Here is a 17,629-nt window from a genome sequence, read left to right as displayed (position 1 = left end):
AATGTTATTTGTTTTATTTTGGTGTTTTTGCTTGCCTTTAAATAGGGGGAAAATAATGAGGACCCACAAGGATCATGGGACAGATAATTGCCAATTTTGTAAATCTGAGAAGTATCCTCATCCATTCTTTTGCCTGGCTGGCACAAGCAAACACGAGGGGAAGGACTTTAAATGGCCCAGTTTCTGTTTCTTGTCTGTCACTGCAGTGTGAGAAGCTCTCTCTTTCCTGGGTGTGGACGGAATGTTCCCGTCGTGCCTTCCCCACCGCAGTGGACTAGAAAACCTAAGACCAGGAACCCAAATCAACCCTTTGTCCCCTCAATCATGTCTGTCTGGTGTTTTGTTATAGTGAGAGGGGAAGCAAGCCAAACGCTGGATAAGCACTCTGCCACTGAGCTGTGTCTGTAGTCCAAATTCAGAGGTTTACATACAAGCATATCGCCAATGGCATTACTGAACAAATGACAGAGGGTATCAGAATAGATAGTGAAGCAAGGTCTAACACCCTGCTCCTTGGAAAATGAAACACACAAACAACTCAACTCTTGCAAATATAAATGTCCAGGCTAAAAGTGAAATGACAGACCAAATTACGTAATTTGAAACTAAGTTTGTATTGTAACATTTCTGTGGAGAAAAAGCCAGCCATACATCCACAAAACAACACTTTGTTTCCCTCAGCTTTTCTAGCATACATTTCTTAAAAATGCAGAGAACCTGTATTAGAAATAATAGCTACCAGTATGGATGGATATGGAGCTGGGGATGGGGAGGAAGAGTTACAAAGTCTATGGTTCAATAAAGAACTTTTTATTTTGTTAAGTTTTTTGACAAATGGACCAAGGTAAGGTAACATTTTAATATTAAGGGAAAACAGGGGAATTACTTATGAATACTTTCTGTCCTTCAGATTAAAATGAGCACTTTCCAGTAAGCATGGCAGAAGTACACCAAAGAACTCTTTGGCTATGAAACCCAAGACAAAATCGAGCAAACAATAATGAGAGTGGTAAACCAATTGGAGTTTCTCTTCACAACATCTTGGTACTAAAACCTCTAGTTCTTTAGATCCAGGCTCTGTGAAATGCCAAGATAATCAAACACAGCCACAATCCAGCAACAATCCAGTCTCTTCTTTACAGAAAACACCAGGTTTCAAGCACTCAACAATGCAAGGAAGATCAAGAAAGATAAGTACTGAAAACAGTTTAAAAACCAATCATGCTATGAGTCCAGTTTCTTTACATGAAGGGAAAGAGAGGCCCTGGATGGCCAGGATCATACATCCTAGAATATTTGCTTCATTTACAGAGCAACTCAAGGGTTGCAAGGGTTAAGTATTTCCACTTTTCTAACAGAGAAGCTGATGCAATCAGAAAGTGGGTTTGACCTCAGCTTGGTCTGAAGTAAAGATCTATACTCTTTCCTCTATATAACATATTGTTTTATTTTGCTTTAGTTAGATTTGTTTATCTTATTTTTATGTGTATGAGTATTTTTCTTCCTGTAAGTCTGTACACCACACATGTGCCTGGTATTCATAGTTGTGAGGTCAGAGAGGATGTTGGATTCCCTGGAACTGAGGTTAAGGGTGGTTGTCAGTCACTGTGTGGGTGTTGGGATCCAAACTCAGGTTCTCTGCAAGAGCAACAAGTGTTCCTAACTGCTGAACCATCTTCCCAGCCCCTCTGTCCAATATTTTTAAAATGGCCTCTCATTCCAATGTTATGAAGCCTTTAAAGCTTGCTACCGTTCATCTGTTACCTCAAAATGTTACTGCAGTTGTTTGAGGTGGAGTCCTTTCCTGGGTGTTTTTTAACTCCTTCTCACCACAATGCCAGTCATATTTGTAAATATAAATGTGCAGAATACACAGGACTGTTTATTTTGGTCAATACTGGTTTCATTTTGAGTTGAGGTTTTTTCATCTGGAGCTTATGGATTCTGTTAATCAGAGAAGCTTTTTCTTGTCAGGAATAATAGGGTGATAGCCTGTACAAATGTACTTCAGTCATTAGATTTATCTTAGTGAGGGTTTCCCATGCTGTGATAGAACACCAGGAACACAAGCAACTTGAGGACAGAAGGGCTTCTTTCAGTTTATAACTCACATGTCACACTTCCTTGCTGAGGGAGTCAGGGCAGACAATTAAACAGGGAAGAAACCTGGAGGCAGAAGCTGATGCAGAGGACATGGAGGGGTGCTGCTTCCTGGCTTGCTCCACATGGTTTTCTCAGCCTGTTTTTTTTTTTATAGAACTCAGGACCACCAGGGGAGGAACTGCCCCAGTGAGCTGGACCCTTCCACATCAATCATCAGTCAAGAAAATGAACCATAGGCTTGCCCACAAGCCAATCCCGTGGGGAGATTTTCTCACCTGAGGTTGCCTCTTCCCAAATGACCTCGGTTTGTGTCAAGTCGGAATGAAACTAGCCAACATAGGTCTCTAGGAACTTTTTAGTCTAATAGGATGATAATGATGATGGGCTGGCCTAACATTTGCGATACATTTTTTAAAATCAAATAGATGTGAATGGATACCATTAAATCCAAACCAGAACAAGGCTTCCTGTGTAATGTTCAGTTCAGATTAAGAACGTGAAAGCCAAGATCCCAACATAGAGGCACTACTTTTTTGAGACCTGACTCTTGGGCAGACTCAGCTTTAAGATTTTCAGATTCCTGTTTGAAAGACCTTGCTAAGCAGCATCCTATTTGTTTGCAGAAAAGGGAACTCAGTCCCAGGGCTCACACAGCTTACTGGAGCTCACAGCTGTGTGGGGAGGGGTAGGACTCAACCCAGAACTCTGTGATCTGAGTGCCAGTGCACTTAATGCTGACTTTACGCCAGGGGAATGTCAAACATCAGATGAAAACGATCCTTCCTCACTGAAGCTTAACTGTGAGAACATCTGGCCACATTCTCACAGCCCTACCCTGGATCCGTCTAGCTGCAACACAAACCTCACGCTCTTTCTCAGGACCAGTCTGGCAAGCAACACTTGGGACTGATCTCCTGTGTCCTCTCCTCTAGCACCAACCTCACCCAGGGCCCTGGAACACACTACACAATGAGCAGTAAGTATTCTTGCCCTTCTTCTGCCCTCTTCTTCAGCCACCTTGGCCCCGCCCCTACCAACATGGTGTCATGTGTTTGATACTCTCTTAGTTACTTTCCTATTGCTGTGAAAACACTATGACCAAGCCAACTTATTATTTTTTTTTTTAAAAAAAAGTTATTCAGTTTGGGACTAACAGTTTCAGGGTACTAGAGTCCATGACTGTCATGATTGGGAGCATGGCAGCAATCAGGTAGGCATGGAGGAGGAGCAGGAGCTGAGAGCTTACATCTGATCCTTAAGCACTAGTCAGGGGGAGAGAGTGTGTGCATTAACAGGAAACTTCAAAGCCTACTCCCAGTGACACACCTCCAACAAGGCCGTGCCTCCTAATCCTTCTCAAACAGTTCCACCAACTGGAGACCAAGGACTGAAATATATGAGTCCATGGGGACCATTCTTATTCAGATCACTCCAGGCACTAAGCAAGTCTCCTCAGAGCTAGAGTTAACTATAGTTCTCCGTGTTGGGATTTGTGTTTCACTGACACTATTTAGATCCAGTCCCTTTAACTATGACAAACCTAGCTAACTGGTGTCTTACACAAATTTTATACAAATTTCAGCATGGTTAAACCAGGTAGAAGATACAGTGAAAGGTGTTCAGTTAAACTTGAGTATCTTACATATAGGAATTATTATTATTGTTGTTGTTAGTATAAGTATATTCCTAGTTCTGATAGAACACTTTAAGATTAAAATTTGCATTTGCTTACTTTTTTTTGAAATTAAAATTTCACCATGTGTCCTGTATGAACCTGGTCACCATAGCATGCCTGGTCACCCAGATTGTGTAAATCTAAACACTAACGTTGGGGAAAGGAGATAAAGAATTCTAAATTCGTGTCATAATGGAATATATACAATAGGATTCTAAAAGAAAACTTAAAAGATTTCTTGTTTGGGTATCAAACCTTTGCACACATCAATGAAAACTGACTTATCTTGACTTGATAAAACACCTCACCATTTTTTTTCTCTTCACACTTTGGTGAATCCAATAGCAACATCTTTTTCTATGCTAAAAATGCTTTTTCTTGTGCTTCTTTCTCTGTCTGTAGCCTCTGAAGAATTCCTCATTTCTTAAAAAAACAAAACCAGAGCCAAAAACAAACCCTATTATTCTCAGAACTGTAACATAAAGAAGAAAAGCCACTGACAATGCCACTATACAAACTAAACGCAGTATTTATGAGACTTCTGAACGTTAGCAAGATTTGCTGTCTAACATGGCAAGAGAGTTATAAACATTGTACTAATTCTTGCAACTCAGCCTTGAAGAGTCTGACATCATCTTCAGTCCTATAGGCAGAAAAGAGTGGGTACCGATAGCTAATTATCTTTTTGGTGAAAAGGAGAAACTTTGTGCACTGCTAGCCCCAAGTTCCTCACCACCTTCCTATTCCAGACACACAAACGACAGTACTTCATTTTCTAAAATCCCAGCCCACGAGTTACTAAATAGTTAAAAAAAATTGGAAATTAAAAACTGAAGAAAATTCTAGTAGGTTATTTTAGAGAAGTGTCAAGGAACATGGCGCCTGTGTCGCGTTCCTGAGGGGCGGGGAGCAGCGAAGAGCAGAAAAGCCCGCTTGCCCAGCTTTCCTCCCAGCTCCCAGCAGCAAATGTGCCTTGCCCTCAAGTGACTCGTAAAATATAAAATTAAGCCTGATGTATGTAAACGAGCCCTGGTTATTCAGGCTAGATAAACCGTGATTTGTTTCCCCCCGATATTGTATTGCTCCATCTATTACGGTGCAGCTAATGTCCGTATATTCAATTTGTGAGCCAGTTCCTAAATGTCATCCACACAGGCCCATCTGCCCTCGCGGGTCACACAAGTTAAATTAGTCTACATCTCTGAGGTCACCACGGAATTGCGTGCCCTCAGTGGGTCCAGCCTTCTCCAGACACAGGTGCGGTGACAGCCAGGGTTTTTTTGTGTATGTCTGGGTTGGGAGAGCTGGTGGCCTTCAGTCTGCTTGGCCAGGTGACAAATGACTTGAACATGCATGCTGTGTTTGATAATGTGGACAGATGGCTATTCCTACTGCTTCAAAGTGCAAACGTCTCTAAGACTATAAGGGACGCACAATGTTTCACAGGGAATTGTGACCTTTCCTTGGGGGACATGACCCAAATTGGTGGTATGTGTGAACATATTCCACCTATAGAAGCGCCACAATTAAGGGGGTTGCTTGTGGTGAAGTGCCCTGTTGACAATTTACTGTGCAAGTATGTGTCTTTCCACGGGATGGGCACAAGAGTTGCCCCTTAGACAAGTAAAAGCAGGAGCTTAGTGTGGACTCTTTTGTGCACTAAAACGCAGCCCATTTCCCCCCTGCCCTAAGCCCTGTCCTGAAATGGGTTTCTAATATTATGTCTGAATTCCTTGTTCACTGAACCTACAAGGAACTTACGGAGCAAAGGAATTAAGAGATTAAACCTTCAGCCACTGGCGTTAAGTCTTTAAATGCCTTATGAAGCACAGTTTACATAGCAACAGGGCCTGCGGTTGGAGTGCGTGGACTCAAATGCTTGCAGACAGTCTTGGAGATTCAGGTGTTGTGAGAATTCGACTTAGCTGTTTTTCTGCTGACGGCAGCAGCAGGCAGTGGCGCTGTAATTCCCCTTGGTGCACACTGTTCAATTTTCACGTACAGGTGTGTGGATTTCAGGTGGGCATCAACTTCGCAGTAAACATCACAAGGGACCCCATGTGGGCTAGCCTTGGAGATTAGGGTCCGAGCTGGACATCGCATATAGTTTCTTAGTTACCTCATCTAATAGCTTGTTCAGTCTGGAGAGCATTTAGAAACGTCCAACAGCTTCTTTCAGAGCTGAGAAACATAAGGCCCAGCACAGGCAATGGCGAACGCAAGCCATGGCTGACGCTTGCGTGGTACTTTTCCACACGATGCAATTGCTTGATGTCCATGCATTGTTTCCACTTCTTCCAGCAGCGGACCCACAAATCCTTACCAATGTTTGGGTACTAATGTGTGCATTCCCACCACACCCTTCTCTTCCCAGAGGCCTAGGCTCTAGCGTTTCTTCCTTCTTGTACCCATCAGCAACCATTCAGTTAATCCAGGAGCACAGATTTCCTTCGGAGAGGCATGAGATAATTAAATGCCTTTTATAAGATAAGCCAAGTCCCAAGAGCAAAGCCTTCTTCCAACCTCTTCCCAAATAATTGTCACCCCTTGTAGAAAAGCCACTATGAAATAGCACTTACCTCGGTCAATTCTTCTTAATTTATTTTTCTTAGTTTGCCTCATGCTGGATAGACTAAGAGTAGATCCTCCACTCTGTCCAAACCATTCCTTTCAGGCCTAGAAACCTCCATGAGCCTAAACTCATGTTTCCCAGTCTTTGTTCCCTTCTTTACCTCCAGTTCTTGACAAAACAGCGTCTTCCTCTTAGCCCTGCTGTTTTGCTAGAACCTCTGTTGGGTTCCCAGTTCCCAGGCCTCATCTATTCCCCCCAGCTGCTCTGCAAGTTGGAATGCCTTGTTCCAGTCTTTCAGTTCTGAGACTTCCAGGGTTTCTAGCCACATAGTCTGTTGATTTCCCCCAAACTACAGGTTTGGGGGAACTCTTAGTCTTCATTTCCCCGCCCCTTTAGCGCTATCCTTCATCTGTCCCTGTTCAGCTCTCAGAGAGCCTAGCAACACACACCCAGGGCCGTTACTGGTCTGGCCCACTGGAGACAGTCACAGAAAGCAACTTGGGGACAGAAGTGTTTATTCCATCCTACAGGTTCGTCATCAGGGGAACTCAGAACTGGAACTCAAGCAGTCTGGAGGCAGGAGCTGAAGCTGAGACCGTGTAGGAGGCTGCTTGGTAGCTTGCCCTCCGTATCTCGCTTGGCCACCTTTCTTCTACAAGCCAGTACCGCCTGCTCAGGGCTGTGGGCTGGGCCCTTCTATATCAATTACCAGTTAAGGAATGCCCTACAGATATGCCTACGAGTCAATCTGATGGAAGCAGCCCCTTGACCGACGGTCCCTCTTCCCAGGTGGGTCAAGTTGACAGCTGAAGCGAACTATGACAATTGGCTTTTGTGTTCTGTTCCTAGCTGCAGCCTGAGCGACAGCTGGGGTCACTCCCACAATAATCCACAAAAGCTGTGTAGCTAGAGCACCCTGCCTCCAATTTGTAGGAAGTTCCACCCAAGAGTGTCCCCTCCCTTCAACAATTGCTCAGTGTTTACAGCGAGGCCTTGTGAGTCTTATAGCTTCTAGAGCTTTCTGAGCCTGGTATCATTACCTTCCTAAGCCTTATAAATTCCCCTTATGTCCCAAGGAGAGGATGTTTTATTTCTGGGAAAAAGTGTTCACAGCCATGATCTACCTGCCCAAGAGAGTGTCTTCGGTCCAGATCTCACTTTTCTGAACATGCATGCCTATCTGTAACTGCGTCCCACATACCTGTATGTTTCAAAGAGACCCTCAGTTTTACTCAAGCCCTGTCCCTCATGCTGTCTTCATCAGCAAGCTGATGACAGTTCTGTCCCTCTAAGTAACCAGAGTAATAACTCAGAGCCACCCTCCAGCCCCCTTTCTCTCCACTTCTCCTCTAATGCACCAGGAAACATACAGACCTGTGCCTTCTTTTTAAGTCATGGTGGTTTACAAAGAAGGGGTTTTTTAAATAAAGTAGAAGGTTTATTAAGAGGAAACAAATACACACTTAGTTCCAACGGCAGGAGAGACCTAGTGTTTGGGCTGAGATCTAGCTGTAAGGAAGGGACAATACTATATACTTAAGAGGAAGTACAAGCTTCTGCAGAGAAAGTCACCTAGATTTTTTTTTTCTGTTTAAAAGATGTATCTAGAGTCCAACAAATTCTAACCATTTCCATTCCTACAGGCCCAAACCACCACCATTTCCTCCCATTTAGTGGGCTTTCCATTATTTTTGGACTTCTTCACTCCAACCCATAAGTGCTCTATGCCAGGACAGAGCATGTCCTACTGAAAGTCCTTCAGTGAGTCACACATTACTTAGAGTAAAAACCAAAGATCTTGTAGTACCTGCAGTACTACAGCAGTACAGTAGATGACATGTCTTAGTTATAGTTGTCAGGACCAAGAGTAACTTGGGGAGGAAAGGGTTTATTTCCAGGTGACAGTCCTGAGGGAATCAGTGAGGGAAGTCAAGGCAGGAACTTAAGCAGGACAGGAACCTGGAGTCAGGAGATGATAACAGAGGCCATGGAGGAATGCTGCTTACTGACTTGCTCCTCATGGCTTGATCAGCCTGCTTTCTTATAGAACCCAGGACCACCAGCCAAGGATGGTACCACCCACAATGGGCTGGGTGTCCACGGTTTGTCATTCCTGTGGCTTTCCCCCACCCCCAACAATCACTAATTAAGAAAATGCCCTACAAGCTTGCCTACAGCCTGATCTTAGGGAAACATTTTCTCAGCTGAGGCTCTCTCCTCTCAGATGAAGGTAGCTTGTGTCAAATTAATATAAAATTAGCCACAATAGAAGTGATACCCTCTTGACCTGTTCTGCTCCTATCACCTTCCCCCATCTCTGTCCTGGCCACAGACCTGTTTGTTGGTCCTAGAACATGCTAAGCATGCTCTCACTTTAGGGTCTTAGATCTTCCAGCTTTTCTCACATTTAGAATGCTCTTCCTACCAGGCAGTGATAGCACACACTTTTCATGCTTTTTTTTGAGACAGGGTTTCTCTGTAGCTTTGGAGCCTGTCCTTGAACTAGCTCTTGTAGACCAGGCTGGTCTTGAACTCACGAGTGCTGCAAGTGCTGGGATTAAAGGCATGTACCACCACTGCCCAACTTGCACACACCCTTAATTGCACCATTGGGGAGGCAGTGTCAGGAGAATCTCTGAGTTTGAGACCAGTCTGGTCTACAGAGCAAGTTCCAGAATAGCCAGGGCCACACAGAGAAACCCTGTCTCAAAAAAACAAACAAACAAAAAAAAACAAAAAAAAAAACAAAAAAAAAAAAGAAAGAAAGAAAGAAAGAAAAACCCAACAAAGCAAAAGACGACACCCACAAGGGCCAGAGGAGCGGTTGCCTACAACGAAAAAATATATAATGGAGAGAGATGGGGAAACCAGGGTATGTGGTAGAGAGATGAGAGAGAGAGAAGTGAGTGGTTCACGTGCTGCGGAGAGAGAGGAAACTGGAGACGCTATGGCGGTGAGGAAGAGGCTGATATGAGGAGCCTGCGCTGTCTCCCGAAGCCATGTTGATGTCTGAGGACCTTGCTGTTGCTGTGGGTGTGGCCTGTGCTGCCACCTGGGGCCATGGTGATGGCCTGCCCTGGGCTGCCACTGAGGGCCATGTGTGGGTTTGTGGTCCTACTGCCACCAGGGTCTGTGTTGATGTCTGTGGCCCACGTTACCACCAAAGGCCAAGAGGATGTCCGTGGTCTGGGCTGCCACCTGAAGCCATGTTGACATCTGAGTGCTGTGCGTAGCTGGCTCCGCCCTCATGGTATGGGCTAGGGAGACCTGTCCCTGTCCCTCACTGACCTGCAGCACCAGCAATGGCTTGGCCACAGGAGAGCTAGTCCTACCCCTCCACGGCCAGGTGGGAGAGCTGTCCCATGGGTGAGCCAGTTCTGAGGGCATGAGAGCAGGCAGAGCAGGTCCTGCCCCTTGCCAGCAGCCACAGTCACGAGAGCTGGTCCCATCCCTCACCTAAGCAAAGCGAAAGAGATGGTCCCTGTGGCATGGTGCAGGAGATCAGGCGTACTGAGCAGCTCAACTACCGCCCAGGCCCAGATCCAAGGCTTTGAGTTGGCTCACCCCAACATCCATACAACATCTACACCTCATCCGTGAACTGCTAGGCTGGCCCTGAAGAACCAAAGCCGCAGGAGCTCCATGACACAGGGCAAGAACAGAACATCCAACAGACATCCCAGTGAGGATCCAGTATTGATGGTGCAACAGAAACCAGAGGCCTGGAACCAGACCAAGGACTCCCTGTAACGAACATTTGCAAGTAAAGCTGTTTGGGCAAAAGCATCTACTGGGGGACACACTGTGACACACCACAGCTTCCACAGTGAGATTTTTTAAAATTTATTTTTATTTTATTTTACTTTTTGTTTTCTTTTAGGGGGAGATTGCAAGGGCAGAGGCTGGATATGGAGAGAGAGAGAAACGAGTAGGATTGGAGTGCATGATGTGAAATTTACAAAGAATCAATAAAATGTTTTAAAAAAGGCTCTTCCTTCTTTAATTATTTGTCTGTTAATTCCTTCAAACTGTTGATCAAAAGTCTTTTAAAATGAGATTTTTGAGACTTGTTAGACTACCCAGCTAACTGAAATCACATTCTTTGGTGTCCCCACTCGGTCACACCTTTCTTTGGTCAGAGAATGTGTGGTATACTGGCCTTTGTAATCATTTAGTTAATCCGTTTATGTATATGATCTCGGCATCAACAGGAGTCTAAACTCCTAAAGAACCTTTGCGTTTTAAACTTCATGTGTCATCAGTATAAAGAACAGTGCTCACTGTAACCTGCCAGTTCAAACGTCTGTTAAATGCACCCCTCACAAATCTTCGTAGGTTTCAATTGCAGCTAAAATATTTTCTGATTTGCATTGCTTTTCTTCTTTGCTCTGTGAGTAATTAGCAGCATGTTGTTTAATTGTCAAGTATTTGGGGTTTCCCACACTGATTTCTGTTTAAATTCTGTTGAAGTCCAGAAAATATTTTTTGGGTGAACTTTAATTCTTTTCATTTTTTGCAATTTGTTTTGTACCCCATATCATGGTTTATCTTAGTCAATATTTTATGCTTTTTTGAAATGCATGGTAGACCTATTTTATTCACATATTTTTAATGCATCTGTGTCTTTATACCTAAAATGAATTTCTTATGGATAGCATACAGAAAGTATCGATTTTTGACTCAATCTGACAGTCTCTGCCATTAACAGGTATATTTAGACTATTTGTGTTTAATATAGTTATTGTCATTTTTAATTTAAATCTATCATCTTTACAGTTATTTTTTATTAGTTTTTTATTTTTTCTCTTGCTCCTATTTTTAAATATTTTTCGTGATTTCAATTTCTCTCTTATTTCTCTATCAACAACTGTATTTATTCTATAAATGGAGACTGCACTTTCGTTTCCCATCCACCCAAACCCAAATAATAACACAAAACTATATTAATTGCAACACTGGCCAATGGCTCAGACATATTCCTAGCTAGTTCATATATATCTTAAATTAACCCATTTCTATTATTTTATACTTTACCACGCAGCTCGTGGTTGGTTACCTCACAACTTGCTTCTTGGGTGGCTGCATGTGTCTGCCTGACTTCACCTTCCTTCTCCCTGCATTCAGTTTAGTTCTCCTGTCTGTTTAGTTCTGCCCTGCCATAGGCCAAAGCATACTCTTTAATCAATCGTAATAAAACATATTCACAACATACAGAGGGGAATCCCACATCAATATTCAACTTTAACTTACCAATGTTATTTGATGACATCATTATATGAGATCCATAATGTAAGCATTATATATTTTATATAATATATAATGAAGCATTGTATATTTTCTTCTGACTCTCACCCATTTCCTCCTTCTCTGCTGTCATTTTTACTTTCATATAACACCACCTTACTAAGTTACTATCTTTTCTTGTATCAGGAAGGTAGAGAGTACAACATGAAGTGAAAATTATGTATATGTCCCCTGTCTTTATTTATTCTTTGTTTTAACTTGTTCATTGTTCATAAAGAACTGTACAAATAGCAACAGCAATATCAAGAAGAAACAATGGACTTCACAGAATCTAAAAATATATTCTAATCACTTACATAAAACATTTTCCAATCTTCATCTAAATTCTTGTCAATTAGCCTAGCCATGGTGGTGCATGCCTCTAATCCCAGCACTCAGGAGGCAGAGGCAAGCGGATCTCAGTGAGTTTGAGGCCAGCCTGGTCTACAAGAGGTAGTTTCAATACAGGCTCCAAAGCTACATAGAAAACAAAAACAAAAACAAAAACAAAACAAACAAACAAAAAACCAAACCACCACATTCCAGTCAATCATTTAAAACAAATCTATGCTATATGTACCTTTAGTCTTACCATTTTGGGCACTCTTCATTTTTAGATATAAAATTTTTCTTTCTGATGGAATTCCTGTTACCTTTTTCCTTTTGACATAGAAGATGTTTTGGCTTTTTTCTGTTTCTTTAATGTTCTCATTTGTATAATTTTTATTGTACAGAACACTGTGTTACATAAAGATACTTTGTCACAAATGTGCATCTTCCATACCCTCCTGCTTGTAACACCTTCAATACTTCATGTCAAACACCTTTCATACAGATCTTACGTCTATGCAGCAGGACATTTTCTCAGCTTGTTTATCTGAAAAAAAAAAAAGGTAATTGACGTTTATTGTTAAAAGTTGTTTGCAGTGGGTATAGTGTACACAGATGAGCAGTTTTTCCTATCAGTGCTTAAAGATGTTTGCTTGCTTTTTCCTGATTTGTAAGGTTTCTGATGAACAGCCTGCTTTAATTCTTTGTTTCTTTGTCTATAATCTCCCATCTCATTTTGCGGCCTAAGAGGTTTTCTCTGTCTTTAGTTTGTAGTACATTGATTGCTGGTATCTATCTATTTCCTCCTGTTTGTCTTATTTCAGATTCTCTGGTCCTCTTATATCTGTGATTTTCTCTCTCTCTCTCTCTCTCTCTCTCTCTCTCTCTCTCTCTCTCTTTCTTTCTTTCTTTTTCTGATTGTGTACAGTTTGCAGACATTAGCTCTTCAAGTATGTCTTCGGCTTAATTTTCTTCCTTCATTTTCAAAATTCTTGTTTGATACATGTTAGAGTCTCATTCTGGTTCTGCAGCATTTGGATGCTGTTTTTCTCTCTTTCCTTCTTCATTCTTTCCTTTCTAGTAAGTTGCATCATGGTGTCTAGAAGTTCACAGATTTATTTCTTTGTTAGGTCCTCTGATGAGTCATAGACCCTTCCACATATTCGTTACATTGACTACATAGTTCATAATGTCAACATTTAGGTCACCTCTGGATCTGACTGTATTGATTGTTTGTACTTTCTTACTTTTAAAATTATTTACACATATTGATTTTAAAATTTATGTGCCAGACATTATGTACCTATCGGGAGAGAATGATTTAAGGGGATCTGTATCCAGAAACTTGCAGGTTAGGCCTTTTCTGTAAGCCCTTAGTCTGGAACTGAGCATGGTTGGGGTTTTGATGTTATTGTTACTCTTAATTCTCTACAGGCTTCATGGGTTTTGCTTTTCCTTGGCCTTAGTGTGGAACCCAGTGCCCTGGAGGCCCTTTCCTGTGGGCTCCTTTTTGTCTTGAGCTTAAGCTGTTCCTGTTTGCCTGCCTGTGCCCTAGACAACAGAGACTCGCAGACTCCCCTCCCATGCAGTGGATTGCTGTCACTTGTTGCTCCATGCTAATATCACAGTGGAGATGGACGGATTCCTTTTCCTCCTCTGAATTTCAAGTTTGCCCTTATAGTTTGTCCTGGAGAGGCAGTACCTTGTCATTCCGGTACCACGTCCCTGTAACTGCCACACTCCGCTGTGGATTGTGATCGGCCTTAGAGAGGGTAGCATTGTCTCGTCCTCTGTTGGAGGAGCCGGCTTCTGCTTGCTAGCACGGGATCCTGCAGTCATGGTGGTCCTCTGTCCCTCCCAGAGGAGTGGGGGGAGGGTGTTGTCTCTACAGCCTCCTCACAGCTGTGGATTCGTGCCAGCCTCCTACCCTCTCCAGAGGGAGACAGGATTGGTTTCTTCTCCCATGGAAACAAGGGCATTTTGCCTAAGGCCTGAGAAGTAGAGGTTTTGCTATTTCCCCGGGCAGCTTTAAGGCTTTTTCTTCATAGGACAGAAGGATCCCAAGAAGCAATACAAAACAAAACAAAACAAATAAACAAAAAAAAAACAGGGATATTTAGTTACCAAGCTTGTTACTTGTTCATGCCTCTTCCTGAAAGCGTTAACTTTCTGGACCTTCTGACCCGCTGTAAATGTGGACCAAGCATCTTTGTTACGGCTGCTGGGGAACAACTTCTGGAAGACGATTTCAAATTCTTTCAGCTGGAGCTGTCAATGTGGGCAGCAACAAAGAGAAGTTAAGACATAGACACTGACTGCTGTGTGTGATCTCTCAGTTGGCAGAAATGTACACTCGGCTTGTCTCCCCACACGCCCACTCCAGAGTGCGTTAAGAACATGTAGTCAGCTTTGCTCAAATGGCCCAAGCAACCCAAAGTGAGGGAAAGTCAAAACTCCAGGTTGAAGACATGTGAAAAGCTGAAATATCAAACCCCAGTGACTTCTTGTCACACAGCACCCGGAAGATGCACTCTTTGCCCTGTAACCAAAGTTAAGATACAAAAAGAACTTAAGAAATAGCTTACACTTTTCTAGAGAAGGGCTGGAGTCATTGGTGACAAAGCGGCTCTTTGCAGGGAGGGTATTGCTGGTTGTGAAGCCACAGCTACCTAAAAATGGCTACAGCTGAGCGAAGCATCATCTTCAGAAGCTGTCATGAGTAAAGCTTGGAGGGAAGGAGAAAATGTAGTCGGAGTGAAGGAGGGTTTAACTCGTAGTCTACACCAGCATTGATCCTTCTAGGGCAGGTAAATCCACCTAACCTACATCCTGGGCTGTGGGCAGTCGATGTGTGAATTGCAGGAGGGCATGAGGATTCTCTGGAACTCCTCTCTAGACAAAAGTGTTGGCTGTAAACCAGGATGGGAGTCTGGACAAGACTCTTGTCAATCTACATCCACTTATTCAGTCCCTTATCAAGAGAATGGGCTTCACCTCTTAAGAAACAATTGCTAGTCAGTGGGCAGCCACAGGCGTTCCTGCCACCCTCAGCTCACACCTCAGGGTCAAGGTGTTGCAATTGTGAGTCACAGGGTTTTGTGTTTGTGCATCTGACTCAGTCAGCATCACAGAGAAGCTCTGTTGAAAGAGAAGCGTGTTCTCTTTTCTGATGAACCTGAACTCCGAGGATGTGAGTCAGAAGTGCACAGGGTCACGATCAAAGGTTTCAGACTGAAGCAAAAGCCACAGGAGGTGGGGCCAACACGTTAGGGAGAAGGGATGACATCATTCCCTTTTTTCTGGAGCCAGCATTGCGCCCACCAGAATTTCAGTTGCATGAACCGGGAAATACTGATTTTTGTTTATTTTTATTACATTACTACTGTGTGTGTGCACACATGCCTGAGTGCACACCACATATGCATGTATATGTCTGAGGACAACGTGTGAAGTTGGTTCTCTTCTTCCATGTGGTTACTGGGGACCAACCTCGGGATGACCAGGCTGGGGGGCAAGCACCTTTATCTACCGAATTCTATTGCCAGCTTATTTATTTACATTTGAATTTTCTGTCACTTTCAACCAAGAGATTTCATGTTGACTGACACATTTATCCACAATGAACCTTCTGGAGTCACAGAGTAATAAAAGGCAGGTGTCCATCTGCCATTTCCTGTAATGTCACAAAGGTGTTTGAATGAAGAAGTTAAGTTAGGGAGCCCTGGAAACTAAATTTAGACTGATACAATATATAGTTGCTTTAAATAAAGTTCATTTGAGAATAATTGAATACTTAGGGAATGTTGCAAAGACGTGATGGGGGATTTCCAATGTACCCCTTGCGTGTTTCCCCAATTGTTAGCTTCTCAGGTGACTGTGACACACTTGTCAGGAGTGTGGTGCTTTGCAACCAACAAGACTACAGCTTTGACTTGGATTCCTTGGCCCCCTCCCACCAAGGTCCCTGCTCTCTTCCAGGACCCCCATCCTGTATTCAGTTGTCATAGCTCCGTACCCACCTCTGGCCTGCACCAGTTTCTCCACTTCCCCTGGTTTTCATGACCTTGTCACGTTTGCAAGTACTGGCTGTGATAGTCATCAGGGAGCATGGTATTTAATTTGAGTCTGCTGGTTTTGTCATGATTAGAGCTAGAACATTGGGTTTTGAAGACGAGCCCTGACGAGGCGAGCAGGGCAGGGCTGGACCAGAGCTGGTTAGGTGACTAGGACCTGCAAGCACTGCGTGTTGAGTGAAGGGGACTCGGGGTGCGTGTGGTCTTTCTGTGGCTCAGCGTTGCTCTGAATCAGCGCTCCTAACACCAAGCAGGGAGACAAAGGCGCACAGTGATCTTTATGTTATGTGAAAAGTTAAATGAGATTTCACTCGGTGAAACTTAAAGCACAGGGGTATTAATTCATTATGGTAAATTAAAATCCCAGCCCTCCAAGCCCAACTTGGAAGGTAGGGCCCTAACCCTGGCGTTTTCTCTGTGAGAGAACATCTTTATTATACCCAGACTTTGTTCTTTGTTTTTGCTATTTGACTCTTTTAACTGGATTTATGCTTGTTTCTCTAAATAATATTTTTTTAAGATGTTGCAATAGTAATGACCAAATTCTCTCTCTCTCTCTCTCTCTCTCTCTCTCTCTCTCTCTCTCTCACACACACACACACACACACACACACACACACACACACACATACACATCACCACCACTACCAAAAAGTTATAAGGTTCCAGAGAGGCATTGTTAACTTGTCTTGGTATGTTAACAGAATATAATAACTATATCTTCCACTGCCTTCTCTACTAATCCATCAATAATTATGGTAGTTATTGAACACTAAGTGCACAGAGCACTGGGGAAAATCAATAGAAAAGAATCCAAATGATGCAACTCTTGCCCAAAGGCCTCATGTTCAAGCACACGCATTTATCATTCTTGTGTCCAAATCAGTCCCTGTATGCCAAGTGCTATAAGACATTATGTAACAAGGCTGGAAGATTAACTTTCTAGTTTTTAGACTCATGAGAGTCTACAAAAAGGCAAATTTATTTTGTACGCTCCATCTTCCACTACTCAGCTTGCTTATGAAGTATGCTTATCTTCATACCTATGAATTTCGCTTACCTATAGTTGGAAGGTATTACCATTGTCTTTTAAATAGTGGAATTAGAAATTAGTATATGAGTTGGGCAATTGTGCTGCATGCCTTGAATCTCAGTACTTGGGGGTCAGAGGCTAGCAGATCTGTGTGAATTTGAGGCCAGCCTGATCTATATAGTAAGTTCAAGGACAGCTAAGACTGTTATACAGGGGAACCCTGTCCAAAAAACAAACAAATAAACAAAACCAAAGAAGGAAAAGAAAAGGAAGAGGAAGAGAAAGAGGAAGAGGAGGAGGAGGGGGAGAAGGAGGAGGAGGAGGAGGAGAAGGAGAAGAAGAAGAAGAAGAAGAAGAAGAAGAAGAAGAAGAAGAAGAAGAAGAAGAAGAAGAAGAAGAAGAAGAAGAAGAAGAAATTTAGTTTGTTTGTATTTTGTTATTTTGTGTCTTCCTGGTCAAATTTGAACATAATGATTTTCCTGATTCAGACTCCCAAGAGTAGAGATTATAGATGGTGTTGTTCTGAGCATAATTGTTTATTTTTTCTTGCACATGCACAT

The 17,629-nt window shown here is 42.9% G+C and overlaps 1 long non-coding RNA gene across 2 annotated transcripts; it reads right to left on the bottom strand.

Moving 5' to 3' along the window:
• Nucleotides 1–11,926: 11,926 nt before the first annotated feature.
• On the bottom strand, nt 11,927–14,911 carry LOC146890425 (uncharacterized). 2 transcript variants are annotated; one of them, XR_014998744.2, is made up of 4 exons: nt 14,549–14,911; nt 14,088–14,231; nt 13,666–13,954; nt 11,927–12,510 (listed from the first exon to the last, which is right to left on the bottom strand). It is a non-coding gene; the product is annotated as an uncharacterized LOC146890425 (long non-coding RNA). The 2 variants fall into 2 exon arrangements; XR_014998743.2 differs by lacking the exon at nt 13,666–13,954.
• Between the last annotated feature and the right edge of the window lie 2,718 nt (nt 14,912–17,629).

This window comes from Myodes glareolus, chromosome 21, assembly GCF_982192425.1.
Source record: "Myodes glareolus chromosome 21, mMyoGla1.1, whole genome shotgun sequence".
NCBI lineage: Eukaryota > Metazoa > Chordata > Mammalia > Rodentia > Cricetidae > Myodes > Myodes glareolus.
The sequence above is the reverse complement of the archived record's forward strand: the minus strand, read 5'-3'. Positions and strand labels throughout refer to the sequence as shown.